We start from the raw sequence: 15263 nt of genomic DNA, 5'->3' as shown, positions 1-15263 counted from the left end.
CATGAAGATATAAGTAAGATTATTTTCTATGCAAAAAGCTACAAATTAGGGGCTTCCCTGGTGGCGTAGTGGTTGAGAGTCCGCCTGCCGATGCAGGGGACACGGGTTCGTGCCCCAGTCTGGGAAGATCCCACATGCCGTGGAGCGGCCGGGCCTGTGAGCCATGGCCGCTGGGCCTGCGCGTCCGGAGCCTGTGCTCCGCAACGGGAGAGGCCACAGCAGTGAGAGGCCTGCATACAGCAAAAAAAAAAAAAAAGCTAAAAAGTAGCAACCTGGGTGATTTTCTGACACACACTCTCTCACCTTTTTGCACCACAGAATCACTTTGCTGGAAAGTAATTTAGATTTGCCATTGTTTTCACACCACATGTAGTCATTCTTTCCTGCCATCCTTTAAAATGCATCATAGGAATTTTTAAGTCCCTAAAGTGAAAAATGCCTTTTCCAACATTCCCTTCACATGTCCTACCAGATTCAAAAGGCATGAATAGTATATTTGTTTAATTAATTTAATTAATTTAATTTTTATTTTTATCAAAGTATAGTTAACTTACAATTTTATGTTAGTTTCAGGTTTACAACATACTGATTCGATATTTTTATAGACTATAGTAGGGTATGTTCCATATGCACCTGAAAAGAATGCAAATTCTGCTGTTTTTGGATGGAAAGTTGTATGAATATCTATTAAATCCGTTTGGCCTAATGTGTCATTTAAGGGTACTGTCTCCTTATTGATTTTCTGTTTGGATGATCTATCCATTGATGTAAGTGGAGTATTAAAGTCCCTTACTATTATTGTATTACTGTCAATTTCTCTGTTAATATTTACTTTATAAATTTAGGTGCTCCTATATTAGGTGCATATATGTTTATGACTGTTATATCCTCTTTTGGATTGACCCTTTTATCATTATATAATGTCTTTCTCTGCTTTATTTTTTTTAATAGACTTTGTTTTAAACACTAAGTAGTCTGATACAAGTATTGCTACCCCAGCTTTCTTCTGATTTCCATCTGCCTGTAATATATCTTTCCATCCCCCCACTTTCACTCTGTGTGTGTCTTTAGTTCTGAAATGAGTCTCTTGTAGACAGAATATAGATGGGTTGTGTTTTCTTAATCTGATCAGCCACCCTATGACTTTTGATTGGAGCATTTAATCCATTGACATTTAAAGTGATTATTGATAGGTATGTACTTATTGCCTTTTTGTAAGTTGTTTTCTGGTTGTTTTTGTAGTTCTTCTCTCTTCTCTTCTTTTTTTAGTCACTTCCCTTGTGGTTTGATGATTTTCTTAAGATTTTCTTAAGGATTCCTTTCTCTCTCCCTTTTTATTTCTATTGTAGGTTTTTTGATTTGCAGTTACAATGAATTTCATATATGTCAACATTTAACTATATCTACTTGTTTTAAGTTGATAGTCATTTAAATTCAAACACATTCTAAAAGATATATTTTTTGCTTCCCCTTCCTCTCACATTTTGTGTTTTTGATGCCGTATTTTACATCTTCTATGTCTGTCTCTTAACTGTTTGTTGTAGTGATAGTTGAGTTTACAATTTTTGTCTTTTAACCTCTGTTCTAGCTCATTTAAGTGGTTGATCCACTGCCCTTACTATACCTTTGCTGTTACCAGTGAGATTTTTTTCTCTTCCTATATTTTCTTATTTGTTATAACATTTTCTTTTTCACTTAAAGAAAACCCTTTAACATTTCTTGTAAGAACCATTTAGTGGTCATAAACTCTTTTAGCAGAAAGCTTGTCTGGAGAACTATCTCTTTTTCAATTTCAAATCTGAATGGTAACATTGCTGGGTAGAGTATCTTAGGTTGTAGGTTTTTTCTTTTCAGCACTTTCAATACATCATGCCACTCCCTTCTGGCCTTCAAAGTTTCTGCTGAAAAATCAGCTGATATCCTTCTGGGGATTCCCTTGTATGTGACTCTTTGTTTATCTCTTACTGCCTTTAAAATTCTCTTTACCTTTGACTTTTACCATTTTAATACATGTTTGTGTGGGTCTCTTTGGGTTCGTCTTGTTTGGGACTCTGCTTCCCAGACCTGGGTATCTGTTTTCCTCTTCAGGTTCAGGATGTTTTCAGCCATAATTTCATCAAACCCATTTTCTGCCCTCTTTTCTCTCTCTTCTACTTCTAAGACCCCTCTAGTGCAAATGTTAGTATGCTTGATGTTCCAGAGGTCTCTTGAACTATTCTCATTTTTTAAAAATTTTGTTTTTCTTTTTACTGTTCTGATTGGATTTCCACTATTGTCTCTGCCAGATCACTTATGCATTCTTCTGTATCACCTAGTCTGCTGTTAATTTCTTCTAGTGTATTTTTCATTTCAGTTATTGTATTCTTCAACTCTAACTGGTTCTTTTTTTATATCTTCCAGTTCTTTATTGAAGTTCTCATTGTGTTCTTCTATTCTTTTCCCAAGTTCAGTTAGCATTATTATTATTGCTTTGAACTCTTTATCAGGTAAATTATTTATCTCCATGTTATATGGGGTTTTTTTTCCCATTTTTTTTTCTTGTTCATTCATTGGAAACATATTCCTCTGTCTTCTCATATTTCTTTGTCTCTATGAAATTAGGTGAAACTGTTACCTATCCTGGTCTTGAAGGTGTGTCCTTGTGTGGGAGAGTCCTTATGCAGTCTATCTGTGCCCAGTGGCTTTGGTGGGAGAGATGGATCTGAAGTGAGCATAGGCTGTGACTTCTCCTGAGCAGTGCTGACAGCCACCACATTGGTGGGAAGTAAGGTTGGAGTCAGAGGGGCTAGAGCTGAAGGCAGGTGCAAGCCAGGGCTTCACCTAGGTTCAGTGCTGGTCACTGCCCTATTGTGGGTGGGTCCAGGGCCTTGAGGCACTGAGGCTGCACATCTTAGCTGGCTCTGGGTCTCTGCCTTGCTCAGAGGCAGGGTCAGGGCCCAAGGAATTTGAGCCACACTTCTGCCCTGGCTATAGGCAGCGCTGGCCCTGAGCTGGCTCTGCTTCTTCCCTGGTGTGTGCACACGCATTTGCAATGGTGATCTTTGCCCTAATGGGAGAAGTGCTGGAGCAGAACAGGCCAGAGCAGGAGTTCAGGGCAGGCTGGAGTACACACGGGGCCGTTCTGGCAGGCTGGTCAAAGCCCCTGGCAGTTTTCAATCTGATGTCTCTGTGCTGGGGCTGAGAGCAAGCAAGTTTGTTATGCACTCTTCAAGAGGGTGGAGGTCTTGACCAAATCTCTTCTCTTTCCTTCCTACCGAACTCCATGTGGTTTATTCCTTACAGCCTTGGTTGTAAAAGAGCTGTTCTTCAGGTGGTTCTCAGCAAGAGTTGCTCTGTAAGTAGTTGTAGCTTTAATATGTTCATGGGGGGATAGGAGCTCAGGGTCTTCCTACTCTGTCATCTTGATCTTGTCCCCTCATGAGTAGTATTTTGAAAAGAGACAGGAGCTAACCCCATTCCTGCTGAAGTTTAGGGGAGTATGAACAATGCCTTCTCACTCAGAGCTTTGTTTTATTTTTATGCTTTTGTGGTGAGTTCCGTGTTTAATGGCTTGCAACTTTATATTTTAAAAGTGTCTCAAGAAACTATCTTAATGAATGCTTGGACCAAATTTTGGTAATATTAAGCAGTATAGAATAAATGTTATTATTAATATAACAGAACTAATCCCAAACATATCTATTATATTAAGAAATACATGGGCTTACCTTACTTACTAAAAGAAAGATATTTCAGATAACCCACAAAAGAAATCCCAACTGTATGCTCTGTATAAAAGACATACTTTCCGTCCTGTTTTAATAGTTTGAAAAATGATGCATTTTTAAGGACTTCTAAGATCCTGTTAATTCAGACATATGGATTAGCAGCTTTTGAAAGGCCTGATGTTCCCCCAAAATCAAAACAAAATAAGCACACAAACAAATGAACAACAATCTCTGAGTTAGAAGAGACTGTCAGGAGAATTTAATTTACTCTCCTTTAATGTTTGAATTATTCATTCAGTAATATTTGGAGCAACTATTGGGTACTAAACTCTTAAGTATAGTCTAGTTTGGAATTTGGGCAACTAAATAAACACTAGCAATGATGTTTTCAACCTGCTGGAAAAAATACCACAACTGACTTAAACATCAGAAATTTATTGTCTCATTGTCCTGGAGGCTGGAAGTCTGAGATCAAGACGTTGACAGGATTGGTTCCTTCTGAGGGCTATGCTATATCTTTCCCCACCTTCTCGTAGTTTGCTGGCAAATCTTTGGTGTTCCTTGGCTTGTAGAAGCGTCACTCTTATCACAGTCTTCATTTCCATTTGAATTCTCTGTGTGTACGCCTCTGTTTCCAAATTTCCTTTTTTTTTAAATTTTTTTTATTAAGACACCAGTTGTATTGGGTTAGGGAACCAAACTACTCCAGTATGACTTTGTCTTAACTAATTACAACTCCAGTGACCCCATTTCCAAATATGGTTACATTCTGAGGTACTATTAGAACTTCAACTTATAAATTTGGAGGGAGGGGAAATAATTCAACCCATAACAATTGTTTTCTAGAAATTCTGCAAAAATGTTTGTTTGTTTGTTTTAAATTCTCTCCTCTAACTCAATGGTTTTCTTTCTTTCTTTGTTTAGTCTTTCTCAGTGGAGGAGTTTCTTTTATTGTTTTGTGGTATTTTCTGTGTTATTTATATTTTAGACTTTATTAAATTTTTTTGTGACCTAATATATGGTTAATTTTAGTAAAGCTTCCATAAGCACTTGGAAAAAGCTGTATTTTCTAATTCAGGTACAAAATTCAATATATATCCATATCACCTCCTTTATTGAAAACATTATTTAAGTCTTCTGAATCCTTTCTTATGCTTTTCATTTTGCTATGCGTTGGACTGGGGGGAGAAATAAGTTGCTATTATTTATTTCTCTCCCTGAATGTCTCTGCCTATCTATCTTTGCATCTCCTGAATTTCCTGCTTTGTGAAATTGCCGTACTCCCACTGGGTGCATAGAAATACATAACACATCTTCACTGTGTACTGTTCTTTTTAGTACCTTTAACATGCTTTTTGCTCTGAATTTTAATGCCTTTTGCTCGAATTTTACCTTGTCAGATATTATGATCATGACTTCTGCTATTTCTTTTTTTTTATCTTTTCTTTTTTGGATATCATTGCCCATTCTTTTAGTCTTTCTGAATAACTTTGTATTTAGTGTGTCTTTTATACACAGCATAAAGTGGGGATTTGTTTTGTGAGTTATCTGAAAAAAAATCTTTCTTTTAATAAGTAAGTTAAGTTTATGTATTTCTTGATATAATAGATATGTTTGGTCTTAGTTTTGTCATATTAATAATGACATTTATTCTATAGTGCTTAATTTATCAGACTTTGATCCAAGCATTTTATATATATTATTTAATCCTTACACAAACCCTCATTTTTAAATATATGATGAAACTGAGGTACAGAGAGGATAGTAACACACCCAAGGCTACAGAGGGAGTTAGTGGTAGAGCTGGGATTCAAATTTAGTCTAGTTCCTGAATCTTGTCTTTTATTGACTGCATTATATAGCTTCTTTATTTTTTACTTTTTATGCTAACTCTGGGTAATTAATTTCTTAAGATTGATTTTTCAATTCACAAATTATCTCTTTCATCTGTATCTGATATGTTGATACCCATTCTGTGTGTTTTTAATATCAAAGATTAAGTTGTTTTAGTTTTAAATACTTCTTGGTCATTTTTAATAGTCATTTTAGGTTGATTTGAAAACAGAGCATTTGTTGTGTTTTTAATCATTTCATAGATGGTCAGTCAATATTGTTTATCTGATTATCTCAATGTATTTTCCTTGGAAATTTGGTCTGTATTTTGTTTCTGATGACTCTCAGTGGCAGTGGCTTAATTTGTGTTTATAAGATCATATGTTCTTTTTTTAAAATTCTTTTTTGTAAATTAATTAATTTATTTTTGGCTGCATTGGGTCTTCATTGTTGCACACAGGCTTTCTCTAGCTGCAGTGAGCGGGGGCTACTCTTGTTGCGGTGCACGGGCTTCTCATTGCTTCTCATTGTTGTTGAGCATGGTCTCTAGGTGCACAGGCTTCAGTAGTTGCGGCATGTGGGCTCAGTAGTTGTGGTGCATGGGCTTAGTTGCTCCACAGCTTGTGGGATCTTCCTGGACCAGGGCTCAAACCTATGTCCCCTGCATTGGCAGGTGGATTCTTAAACACTGCACCACCAGGGAAGTCCAAGATCATATGTTCTTCAAGTAAATCTGTGGGAATCCTGAGAGCCCACATTGGGGATGTTCCCTTAGAGAGGATATGGTTTATTTGCCACTGTCCAGAATTTGCTGACATCTGAGATAACTTAAGCTCCAAGGAGGGTCAAGGTAATACAGGAGACTCACATTAGCTTCCAACCTTGAGACAGACCCAAAGCTTAGGGCTTCAGGATCTCAGGACTCCTATTATTATTTGTTCCCAGAGAGACTTTCTTTCACTTACTGTTTACTCACGGCTCTCTGCTCAGATTTCATTTCATTGCCTCCCCCATCACACTCAGATTTCCTTTCCTTCTTGTGAGCTTAGCCATGCCTTAAAGATGTTTGTCTTAATTTGTCCAGGTTCTAGTTGTCTTTTAGTGGGAGGGCCCTTCAGTATAACTTCATACTACAAAAGCAGAAATGTGTAGGTATATTTTAAGGACTTCCAATCTATATAGTCAAATTGCCCTCTAGAAAGCGTATGATAATTTATACTCCATTAGCAGTGCACTAGGATACACTTTATTCTTAAGTTTGCTAACACAGGATATTATTTAGAAAAAAAATACCCATAAATCACAGGAAAAAGGAAAGTAGTATCTTTATATTAACATAAAAATTTTTTAAATTTTATATTAGAGTATAGTTGATTTACAATGTTGTGTTAGTTTTAGGTGTACAGCAAAGTGATTTAGTTATACATATATCTATTCTTTTTCAGATTATATTAACTTAATTTTAAAAAATTACTAGTGAAGTTTAAAAAAAATTAATTGTTTCTTTGGGTCATTTATGCAATTTATTTTTTAATCACCTAGATATATGGATTTGGATATCAGAATAGGTCTGATCTGGATATAGAAAGTCTTAGACATAGATTATATAATCCAAGGAGAGCATGTACAACAAGAATAAATTAAGACAAAGTATATCTTAGGAAACATCAAAATTTATGAGTCATTTTGAGGAATAGGGGCCAGAGGAAGAGATGGGAGTGCTCAAATATGACTTATTGGGAGAAAAAAGTGATGTCAGAAATCAATGAAAGAGAAAGTCCAAGAAGGAAAATCTTGGTATGAATGTCACATTATGCAGATAAATAACATAGGATGAAGACTAAAAAATAGAAATTTGAGGTCAGCCAGTAAAAGTTCACTGCTGACTATAACTGGGGTGCATTCAGTGCTTGGTATGGGCAGACACAGTATAATGGCATAGTGTGACAGTCCTGAAATGTTACAGATATAGATCACTGGATCTTAACATATTGAGAGTCAAGCATCCTTTTAAGACTCTGATGGGGAAAATGAGCTCTGTTTTTCTGGAAAATGTGGATTTGAACATGTAATTTAAATTTTGAGCACAGTATCTAGAAATTCATATTCCCTCTGACAACCTCCTTTATATAGATTCCCCTACTGTAGCCTCATGGCAGACTTTTGATCATAAAGGCAAGAAGAAAGACAAACCAATAGCTTCAGGAAAGGTTAGCGTTAGGTTAAGATAACAGGTAAAAAAAAGGCCTGGCACTTACTAACTACATATTCAGTAAATGTTTATTGACTTTTCAGCAGGATAGGAGAGTTTGGTAAGACAGGAGAGGGAAAAGATAATTGTTGGTATAGTGTCCCCAGAGAATTGGGAGGCAATGGGATCGTGAATATAGTAGAGAGGTTAGTCTTATGGGGATGAGGGAAGCAGACATTAGAAATGTGTGTTTTTCAGAAACTGCTTTGTGTCAGGCATTGTGTTAGAACATGTTTGTACAATACCTCAATCTTTAAACAACCCTGTGAAGTAGGAAATGTTAGCTTTTACAGATGAGCACTTGAATGTTTAGAGAGATTACATAACTTTTTCAAATTCATGTTAGAAAATGGCAAGGAGAAGAGTCTAACCTCCATGTGTCACACAACAAAACTGCCACACCTGGTACAGTTATACAGAAATTAAGGAATTAATTACTATTGCTAAGATTGGACTTGGAGGGGAGGGAAATTTGGGAAATTGGAGTCTCTATTTTCATTGTCAAACTGTTACCAGGGCTTCCCTGGTGGCACAGTGGTTGAGAGTCCGCCTGCCGATGCAGGGGACACGGGTTTGTGCCCTGGTCTGGGAAGATCTCACATGCAGCGGAGCGGCTGGGCCCGTGAGCCATGGCCACTGGGCCTGCGCGTCCGGAGCCTGTGCTCCGCAACGGGAGAGGTCACAAGAGTGAGAGGCCCGTGTACCGCAAAAAAAAAAAAAACCTGTTACCAAACTCAGGCTCAGCTGTTTGTAGGTTGAAAGTCAATAAATGAGAGCCAAGTGTTGGTGAGAAAAGGAAAGCTTGCTTTATTCAGAAGGCCAGCAACCTGGGGAGAAGGTGGACTTGTGTCCCAGAACCAGCTTCGAAGATTCTGCTTGGCCATGAAAGCTTTTAAAGAGAAAAAAGAGGGAAAAAAATCTCAGTTAATCACTGAAGTACGGGGTCAGATTCTTTACCATCTTCCATAGTGCTCAGGCTTGTTGACTTCTTGTGATCTTTCTTTAGATGCTATCTTGTTTATGCAGTCAGCTCACAGGGTTACTGAAGGGGAAGCTGGAGAAAAGATCTAGTCCTCCATTAATTATTTATTCTTCTTTCCTACTTCTTCAATCTAAGAAACAAATCAACAGGTTAGACAAGGCATGGTGTGATCAAAAGGTTTGAGAGGTGTGCTTGGGTGGGGGATTGGTGAAGCGTGGAGGCACCTGGTATAAAGGTTAAATTAAAATACAGATTTGCTAAAGTGTCAACAAAAAGGGCCTCCTGCAAAGAGCTGCTTCCTGCAAAGGGCTGCTTACAAAATGACAGAATGATCCACTGAGAATGACCAGTAGCCTGGCCTACTCCTCTCTACTGACTTATCAGCACTGTCCCTTAGATGTCTGGATGGATGTCACACAGTCCTGCAGCCCCTGGGTCCTGCATCCTGCCCACCTCCAGGTCTGACAGCATTGGAAGCTGGGATTGACGCAAACCTCTGGGAAAGAGCTAAGTTGTTCGTAGGAGATTTTCAAATATGAGCTAAATGAAAAGGGAGAACAAAAAGAACATAAAAGATCCATCAGAGCAATCACGTATTATTTCTTACCAAAGCCACCCAGCTTTGATTTTATTTTTGTTGTTAGTGTGTTTTTTCCTAAGACCACCCAGTGAGTACAGAAAGAAGCTGTGGAATCGTCCATGTTGTAGAAGCCTTAGGACTAACTTTTTTCCCCTCTGTACAATATTACCGTCTATCTTGGTTCAGCAGATTATTAGCTCTTTGAAACCTTATTTACATTTTTTGTTTTGTTTTATACTCAGGAACACTTCACAAATAATATTACTTTTGTTGTTTGTATTTGAGTGTTATTTTAATTTGATCTAAAGCTAAGTAACTCCCAAGCTAAGTTGATATGTGATAGAAATTAACTGGTTCCAAATAGTCATTTTTTTGTTGCTGTTGTGAATACTGTGGTTGGATATAATTATAGAGATGAGTTTTAAGTGATAATGTGTCTAGTCAAAAGAACTCTGGTTTAGATTTGATTATTTAAGCAGATCTGATAATAATTAAAGAGTGATACCCTGTGATTAAGTTGTAACACTGCTCAGAGAAGTGGCATATGGTTAAGGTTGAAACCTAGCTATTTTATTTTCACTGTTAAAAAAGTTTAATAACCTATGCCAAAAACTCCTTTAAAGATTAGTGGTTTCCCTCTAAGTGTAAATTGATTGGTTGACAAAATTGCCAAGTTCACTGAGATATTTTTACCTACATCCACTCGTACCCCTCCCATCCCCACTCCCACGGAAACAGTCAAACAACCAATGAACCAATCAAACAGTAGAGGAACAGGGAAAGAGTATTTTTATTTCAATGTGTCTCAGCATAAATGGATTGAAGCTATTTGTTGCACTAGACTTTTGGCTGTGGGTGGAAAAGCCAACATCTATGTATTCTGGAAATATACGGTGAGTTTCAGAGACCCCACCACAACAAAGTGTTATGTGTAAACAGCAGATGACAGACAAAAAGGAGTGTTTACCTGTGGGCAGCCATGAAGGGCTCATTGAGAGTGAGTGATGTTTTTGGACACACACTCAGCCATAAGAGCACCCTTAATAGGAAGACTCAAAATGTTCAATTTGGAGATTCCCTCAGTCAGATGACCTAACTGAAATCAGATGAAGGGAGAGATATAGGGTAATGATCCAGTTACTGGGAAAATAGAACAGGATTAGTTGGGATTTTCCTGACACTACGGAAATGGAGCCACCAGACTAAAGTCCCATAGGGCTTAGAATTGTATCTAGTTGCTACCATGCACCCCTCCTAATCTTTCCTCTCTTTGCATTTCCAGAGATAAATTCCGTTTTGGCGATGTAGGTCTGGACTGAAGTGCTTGGTGAAGTACAATTCTAAGCTGTCAATCTTTGAAATAAAACATTAAACCTTCCTTTTAGAGACTATCCTGAAATGCAAAAGGAGGAAAGGCCAGGAGGGGTGGATGATACCAATTAGACAAAATTCTAAGGGGTTTGTCTTTAATGCCCTAAGGAGCTTTAGTCTGGTAGCTCCGCATGCAATGGAGGACATGATGCTACAGGGAATAATCCGCCAGTCACAGAAGGACAAATAAGACGTGATTCTACTTATACGAGGCACCTAAGATAGTTTAACTCCTAGAAACAGAGCAGAATGGTGGTTTCCTGGGGCTGGGAGCAGTGGGAAATGGAGCGCTACTGTTCAACAGGTATAAGGTTCCAGTTACACAAGAAGAATAAGTTCTAGAGATCTGTTGTATAACATCGTGCTTATATTAACAATACTGTATTGTGTCCTTAGACATTTAAGAGGGTAGATCTCATGTCAATTGTTCTTACCACAATAAAAACAAAACGAAGCAAACCAGAAATAAAATAAAATAAAAATAAAAGGTGGACTGTTAAAACCAAGACAAAACCAAATCAAACAAAAACCCCAGCAAGCGATTAAGAGGCTGATGGCAATTGGAGACCTGACATTTTCCGTAACAATATAGGGTCTGAGGGCATCTTGAATCCCTCTCAATCTGTCCTACAGATTTTGTCCCAAGATTTTAAGTCACAGACTGCCAAGACTTCTTTGAAACCCAGGAGAAAAGCTCCTAAGGCCAAGTTCAAATCAGTACAAACTAAGACCCAAAGGCCAAGGGCATGCTGGTGGGCTTCCATGGCATTTGTCTGATCTCAGTTATTTGGGGACATAAGAAAGCCTGGTGTTGGTGCTTCAAATAGTCCCTTGATTCACGGTTCCTTCCAAAACTTTTAACATTTTCCAGTAATGTTTAAAAGTATTATAAGGCATTTTAGGAAGTGCAGGACACCAGATGTGTGTTGTTTGTGGAGACACTTTGAACTCTCCTGAGCTGGGTGAGAGTTTTCTTTAGGTCTGAGGCCCAGGAATATGTTGTAGGTGAACTAGAGACCACACTTTGAGAAACTGCACAAATGAAACAAAACAACTTGCTTTTCATTGTCACCACACCCTGAACTCTGTGACCTCCGGGCTTGTACCTCTCATGTTATGGATGGAGCACGGTTCACTGTGTCATGTAACTGTCTACATGTCTTATCTATTGGCTTCTAAGGTGCTTCAAAGTGAGGGCTACTGATTGCTAACTTCTCATTACCCAATGCCTCTTAGCAGAGTGCCTTGGACACATTTAGTCACCTTGTTATTTTAGTGCGATGTCATATGTGTTTCAGTTTTTCCCAGATTCTTGTTTGCTATTAATAGCCTTTATTTTTTTGTTTGTGGTTGTTGCTCTAAACTTTAATTTTTTTTTTTTTCCCGGTACGCGGGCCTCTCACTGTCGTGGCCTCTCCCGTTGCGGAGCACAGGCTCCAGACGCGCAGGCTCAGCGGCCATGGCTCACGGGCCCAGCCGCTCCGTGGCATGTGGGATCTTCCCGGACCGGGGCACGAACCCGTGTCCCCTGCGTCGGCAGGCGGACTCTCAACCACTGCGCCACCAGGGAAGCCCTTGAATCCACATTTTTGAACTGCCTAGTAGTAGGTAGGTAGTACACGTTCCAAACTTAGCACCAACTGGGAATTGTGGGTATAAAAATATGGTAAAACCATAGGCTGGGCAACACCTGAGACATACCCACATGAAGCAAGAAACGTTTCTGATCAGTAAGAATGGTACTTACATTCTAACGGTGAAGTACAGACAATTATTGCAAATGCAGGTAGAAAAGCTCATGAACTGGTCTGAGGTTACTGATTCACTTCAATACCCAACCCACTGCTTTGCACCCTTTGTACCAAATAAATTGCTCTTGAGGAAACAGATCAATTTGGGCTAACTTATGTACCAACAATGAAGTTTTAAGCAAGGTTTCTTCAAAGTTGTTTCCTTTTTAACAATCAACGTTTTTCCAATTCAAATTACCAGAAGAATGACAATTCCTCTGTACCTTAAAACACTCTTCATCTTTCAAAATGAAACAGTCTTGACAGATGGGCTATAAATAGTGGCTTTTCCCCCTGTAGTTCAAAGTAAGTCTGAACTTGGGATCAATCATATTACTGAGAGCTTCCCACAAGGAGTGAAGGAAATGCTCTACCTTACGTAGGTGGATTTACATTGCAATTACCATGAAATACAATGAACCTACTATTAATGTCACAGTGGCATGTGTATGGCTTGCTAGCTCATCTTGTTTCCAAATGAAGTGTATCGGAAAACGTGGGTGTTTCTTTTCCAGTGGAGTGGAGCAGACAGCCTTGGTTATATCTTTGCAGATTCAGAATATACAGTATCTGATGATATTGGAGTTTGGGTCACACATCAGGCGAAATTCCAGGCAAAGGGAAACTGCTTTGGAATCTATAACTAGTTTTTTGCTTTGTTTTTTAAACTAACTAGATATTTATCACTGCTGGGAAGATGTTTATACCAAAGGTTTTGCTGAAACTGGGTTAAAAAATAGTCATATATGCAAATACCATATGATATCACTTATATGTGGAATCTAAAATATGACATAAATGAACTTATCTATGAAACAGAAACAGACTCACAGACATAGAGAACACACTTGTGGTTGCCAAGAAGAAGGGGAGTGGTGGAGGAGGGATGGATTGGGACTTTGGGGTTAGCAGATGCAAACTATTATATAGAATGGATAAACAACAAGGTCCTACTGTATAGCACAGGGAACTATATTCAATATCTTATAATAAACCATAAAGGAAAAGAATATGAAAAAGAATATATATATATACAAGTTTTCTTCAAAGTTGTTTCCCTTTTAACAGTCAACTTCTTTCCAATTCAAATTACCAAATTTGAATCACTTTTCTGTACAGCAGAAATTAATACAACATTTTAAATCAACTATACTTCAGTAAAATAAATTAAATAAATTGTCACATATGTTCCCCATATGTTTTCTTTGGAGGTCATATCTTCTCAATACAAAGTCACATAGTTGGCAGTTACAATTTGATTTGACCGTACAGACTATCAATGCAAATTCTCTTAAACATAATAATTCATCCTTGATCTACATCCTGTGCTCAGCAAAAATGTATCTGTGTTTGATGGCCCTTCAATACATACTCCCCTCTTGCCATCATTTCATGGAAGTAGGTGAATTCTTCAAAGATCAAGGTACTGAAGTTCATTTGTGGAATAGCCTATTTCTAAATTTACTAGTTTACCAGATATATTGTTTTAAGGAATAATCAGCATAAGCATATTAAATGGTTCTGTATATGCCTTCCTATAAACATAATTTATTGACTATATTAAGTGAATATGAATATTTTCTTTTTGAATACATTCAAATACCCAATGAAAAACATTTTACATAAATATATTCTTCATAAATGCATTCTCCCTTATTCTTTTTTTTTTTAACATCTTTATTGGGGTATAATTGCTTTACAATGGTGTGTTAGTTTCTGCTTTATAACAAAGTGAATCAGTTATACATATACATATGTTCCCATATGTCTTCCCTCTTGCGTCTCCCTCCCTCCCACCCTCCCTATCACACCCCTCCAGGCTGTCACAAAGCACTGAGCCAATATCCCTGTGCCATGCGGCTGCTTCCCACTAGCTATCTACCTTACTACGTTTGTTAGTGTGTATATGTCCATGACTCTCTCTCGCCCTGTCACAGCTCACCCTTCCCCCTCCCCATAACCTCAAGTCTGTTCTCTAGTAGGTCTGCGTCTTTATTCCTGCCTTACCCCTAGGTTCTTCATGACATTTTTTTTCTTAAATTCCATATATATGTGTTAGCATACGGTATTTGTCTTTTTCTTTCTGACTTACTTCACTCTGTATGACAGACTCTAGGTCTATCCACCTCATTACAAATAGCTCAATTTCGTTTCTTTTTATGGCTGAGTAATATTCCATTGTATATATGTGCCACATCTTCTTTATCCATTCATCTGATGATGGGCACTTAGGTTGCTTCCATCTCTGGGCTATTGTAAATAGAGCTGCAACGAACATTTTGGTGCATGACTCTTTTTGAATTTTGGTTTTCTCAGGGTATATGCCCAGTAGTGGGATTGCTGGGTCATATGGTAGTTCTATTTGTAGTTTTTTAAGGAACCTCCATACTGTTCTCCATAGTGGCTGAACCAATTCACATTCCCACCAGCAGTGCAAGAGTGTTCCCTTTTCTCCACACCCTCTCCAGCATTTACCTAATTATATTCTTCATGAATATATTTTTCACAACTAAGAATATTTTCAGTGAATTTAGTCATCTTTATTATGCTTTTAATACTACCTTAGGGTGGGAGGGAGACACAAGAAGGAGGGAATATGGGGATATATGTATACATATAGCTGATTCACTTTGTTATGCAGCAGAAACTAACACACCATTGTAAAGCAATTATACTCCAATAAAGATGTTAAAAAATACTACCTTATTCTTAATATATTTATATTAATATTTATTAGAAAATTTATCTG

At 37.9% G+C, this 15263-nt stretch overlaps 1 protein-coding gene across 1 annotated transcript in view; it reads left to right on the top strand.

The window, feature by feature from the left end:
- The first annotated feature begins 3157 nt into the window (after positions 1–3157).
- The window catches only part of SLCO1A2 (solute carrier organic anion transporter family member 1A2), an 81290-nt gene continuing 69184 nt past the window's right edge, over positions 3158–15263 (top strand). The window contains exon 1 of the mRNA XM_082850752.1: positions 3158–3334. The gene's annotated coding sequence lies outside the window, so the exon portion shown is untranslated. The remainder of the gene's footprint in view (positions 3335–15263) is intronic.

The sequence above is a fragment of the Leucopleurus acutus genome, assembly GCF_964270905.1.
Source record: "Leucopleurus acutus genome assembly, chromosome: 11".
In the NCBI taxonomy this organism is placed as follows: Eukaryota; Metazoa; Chordata; class Mammalia; order Artiodactyla; family Delphinidae; genus Leucopleurus; species Leucopleurus acutus.
The sequence above is the reverse complement of the archived record's forward strand: the minus strand, read 5'-3'. Positions and strand labels throughout refer to the sequence as shown.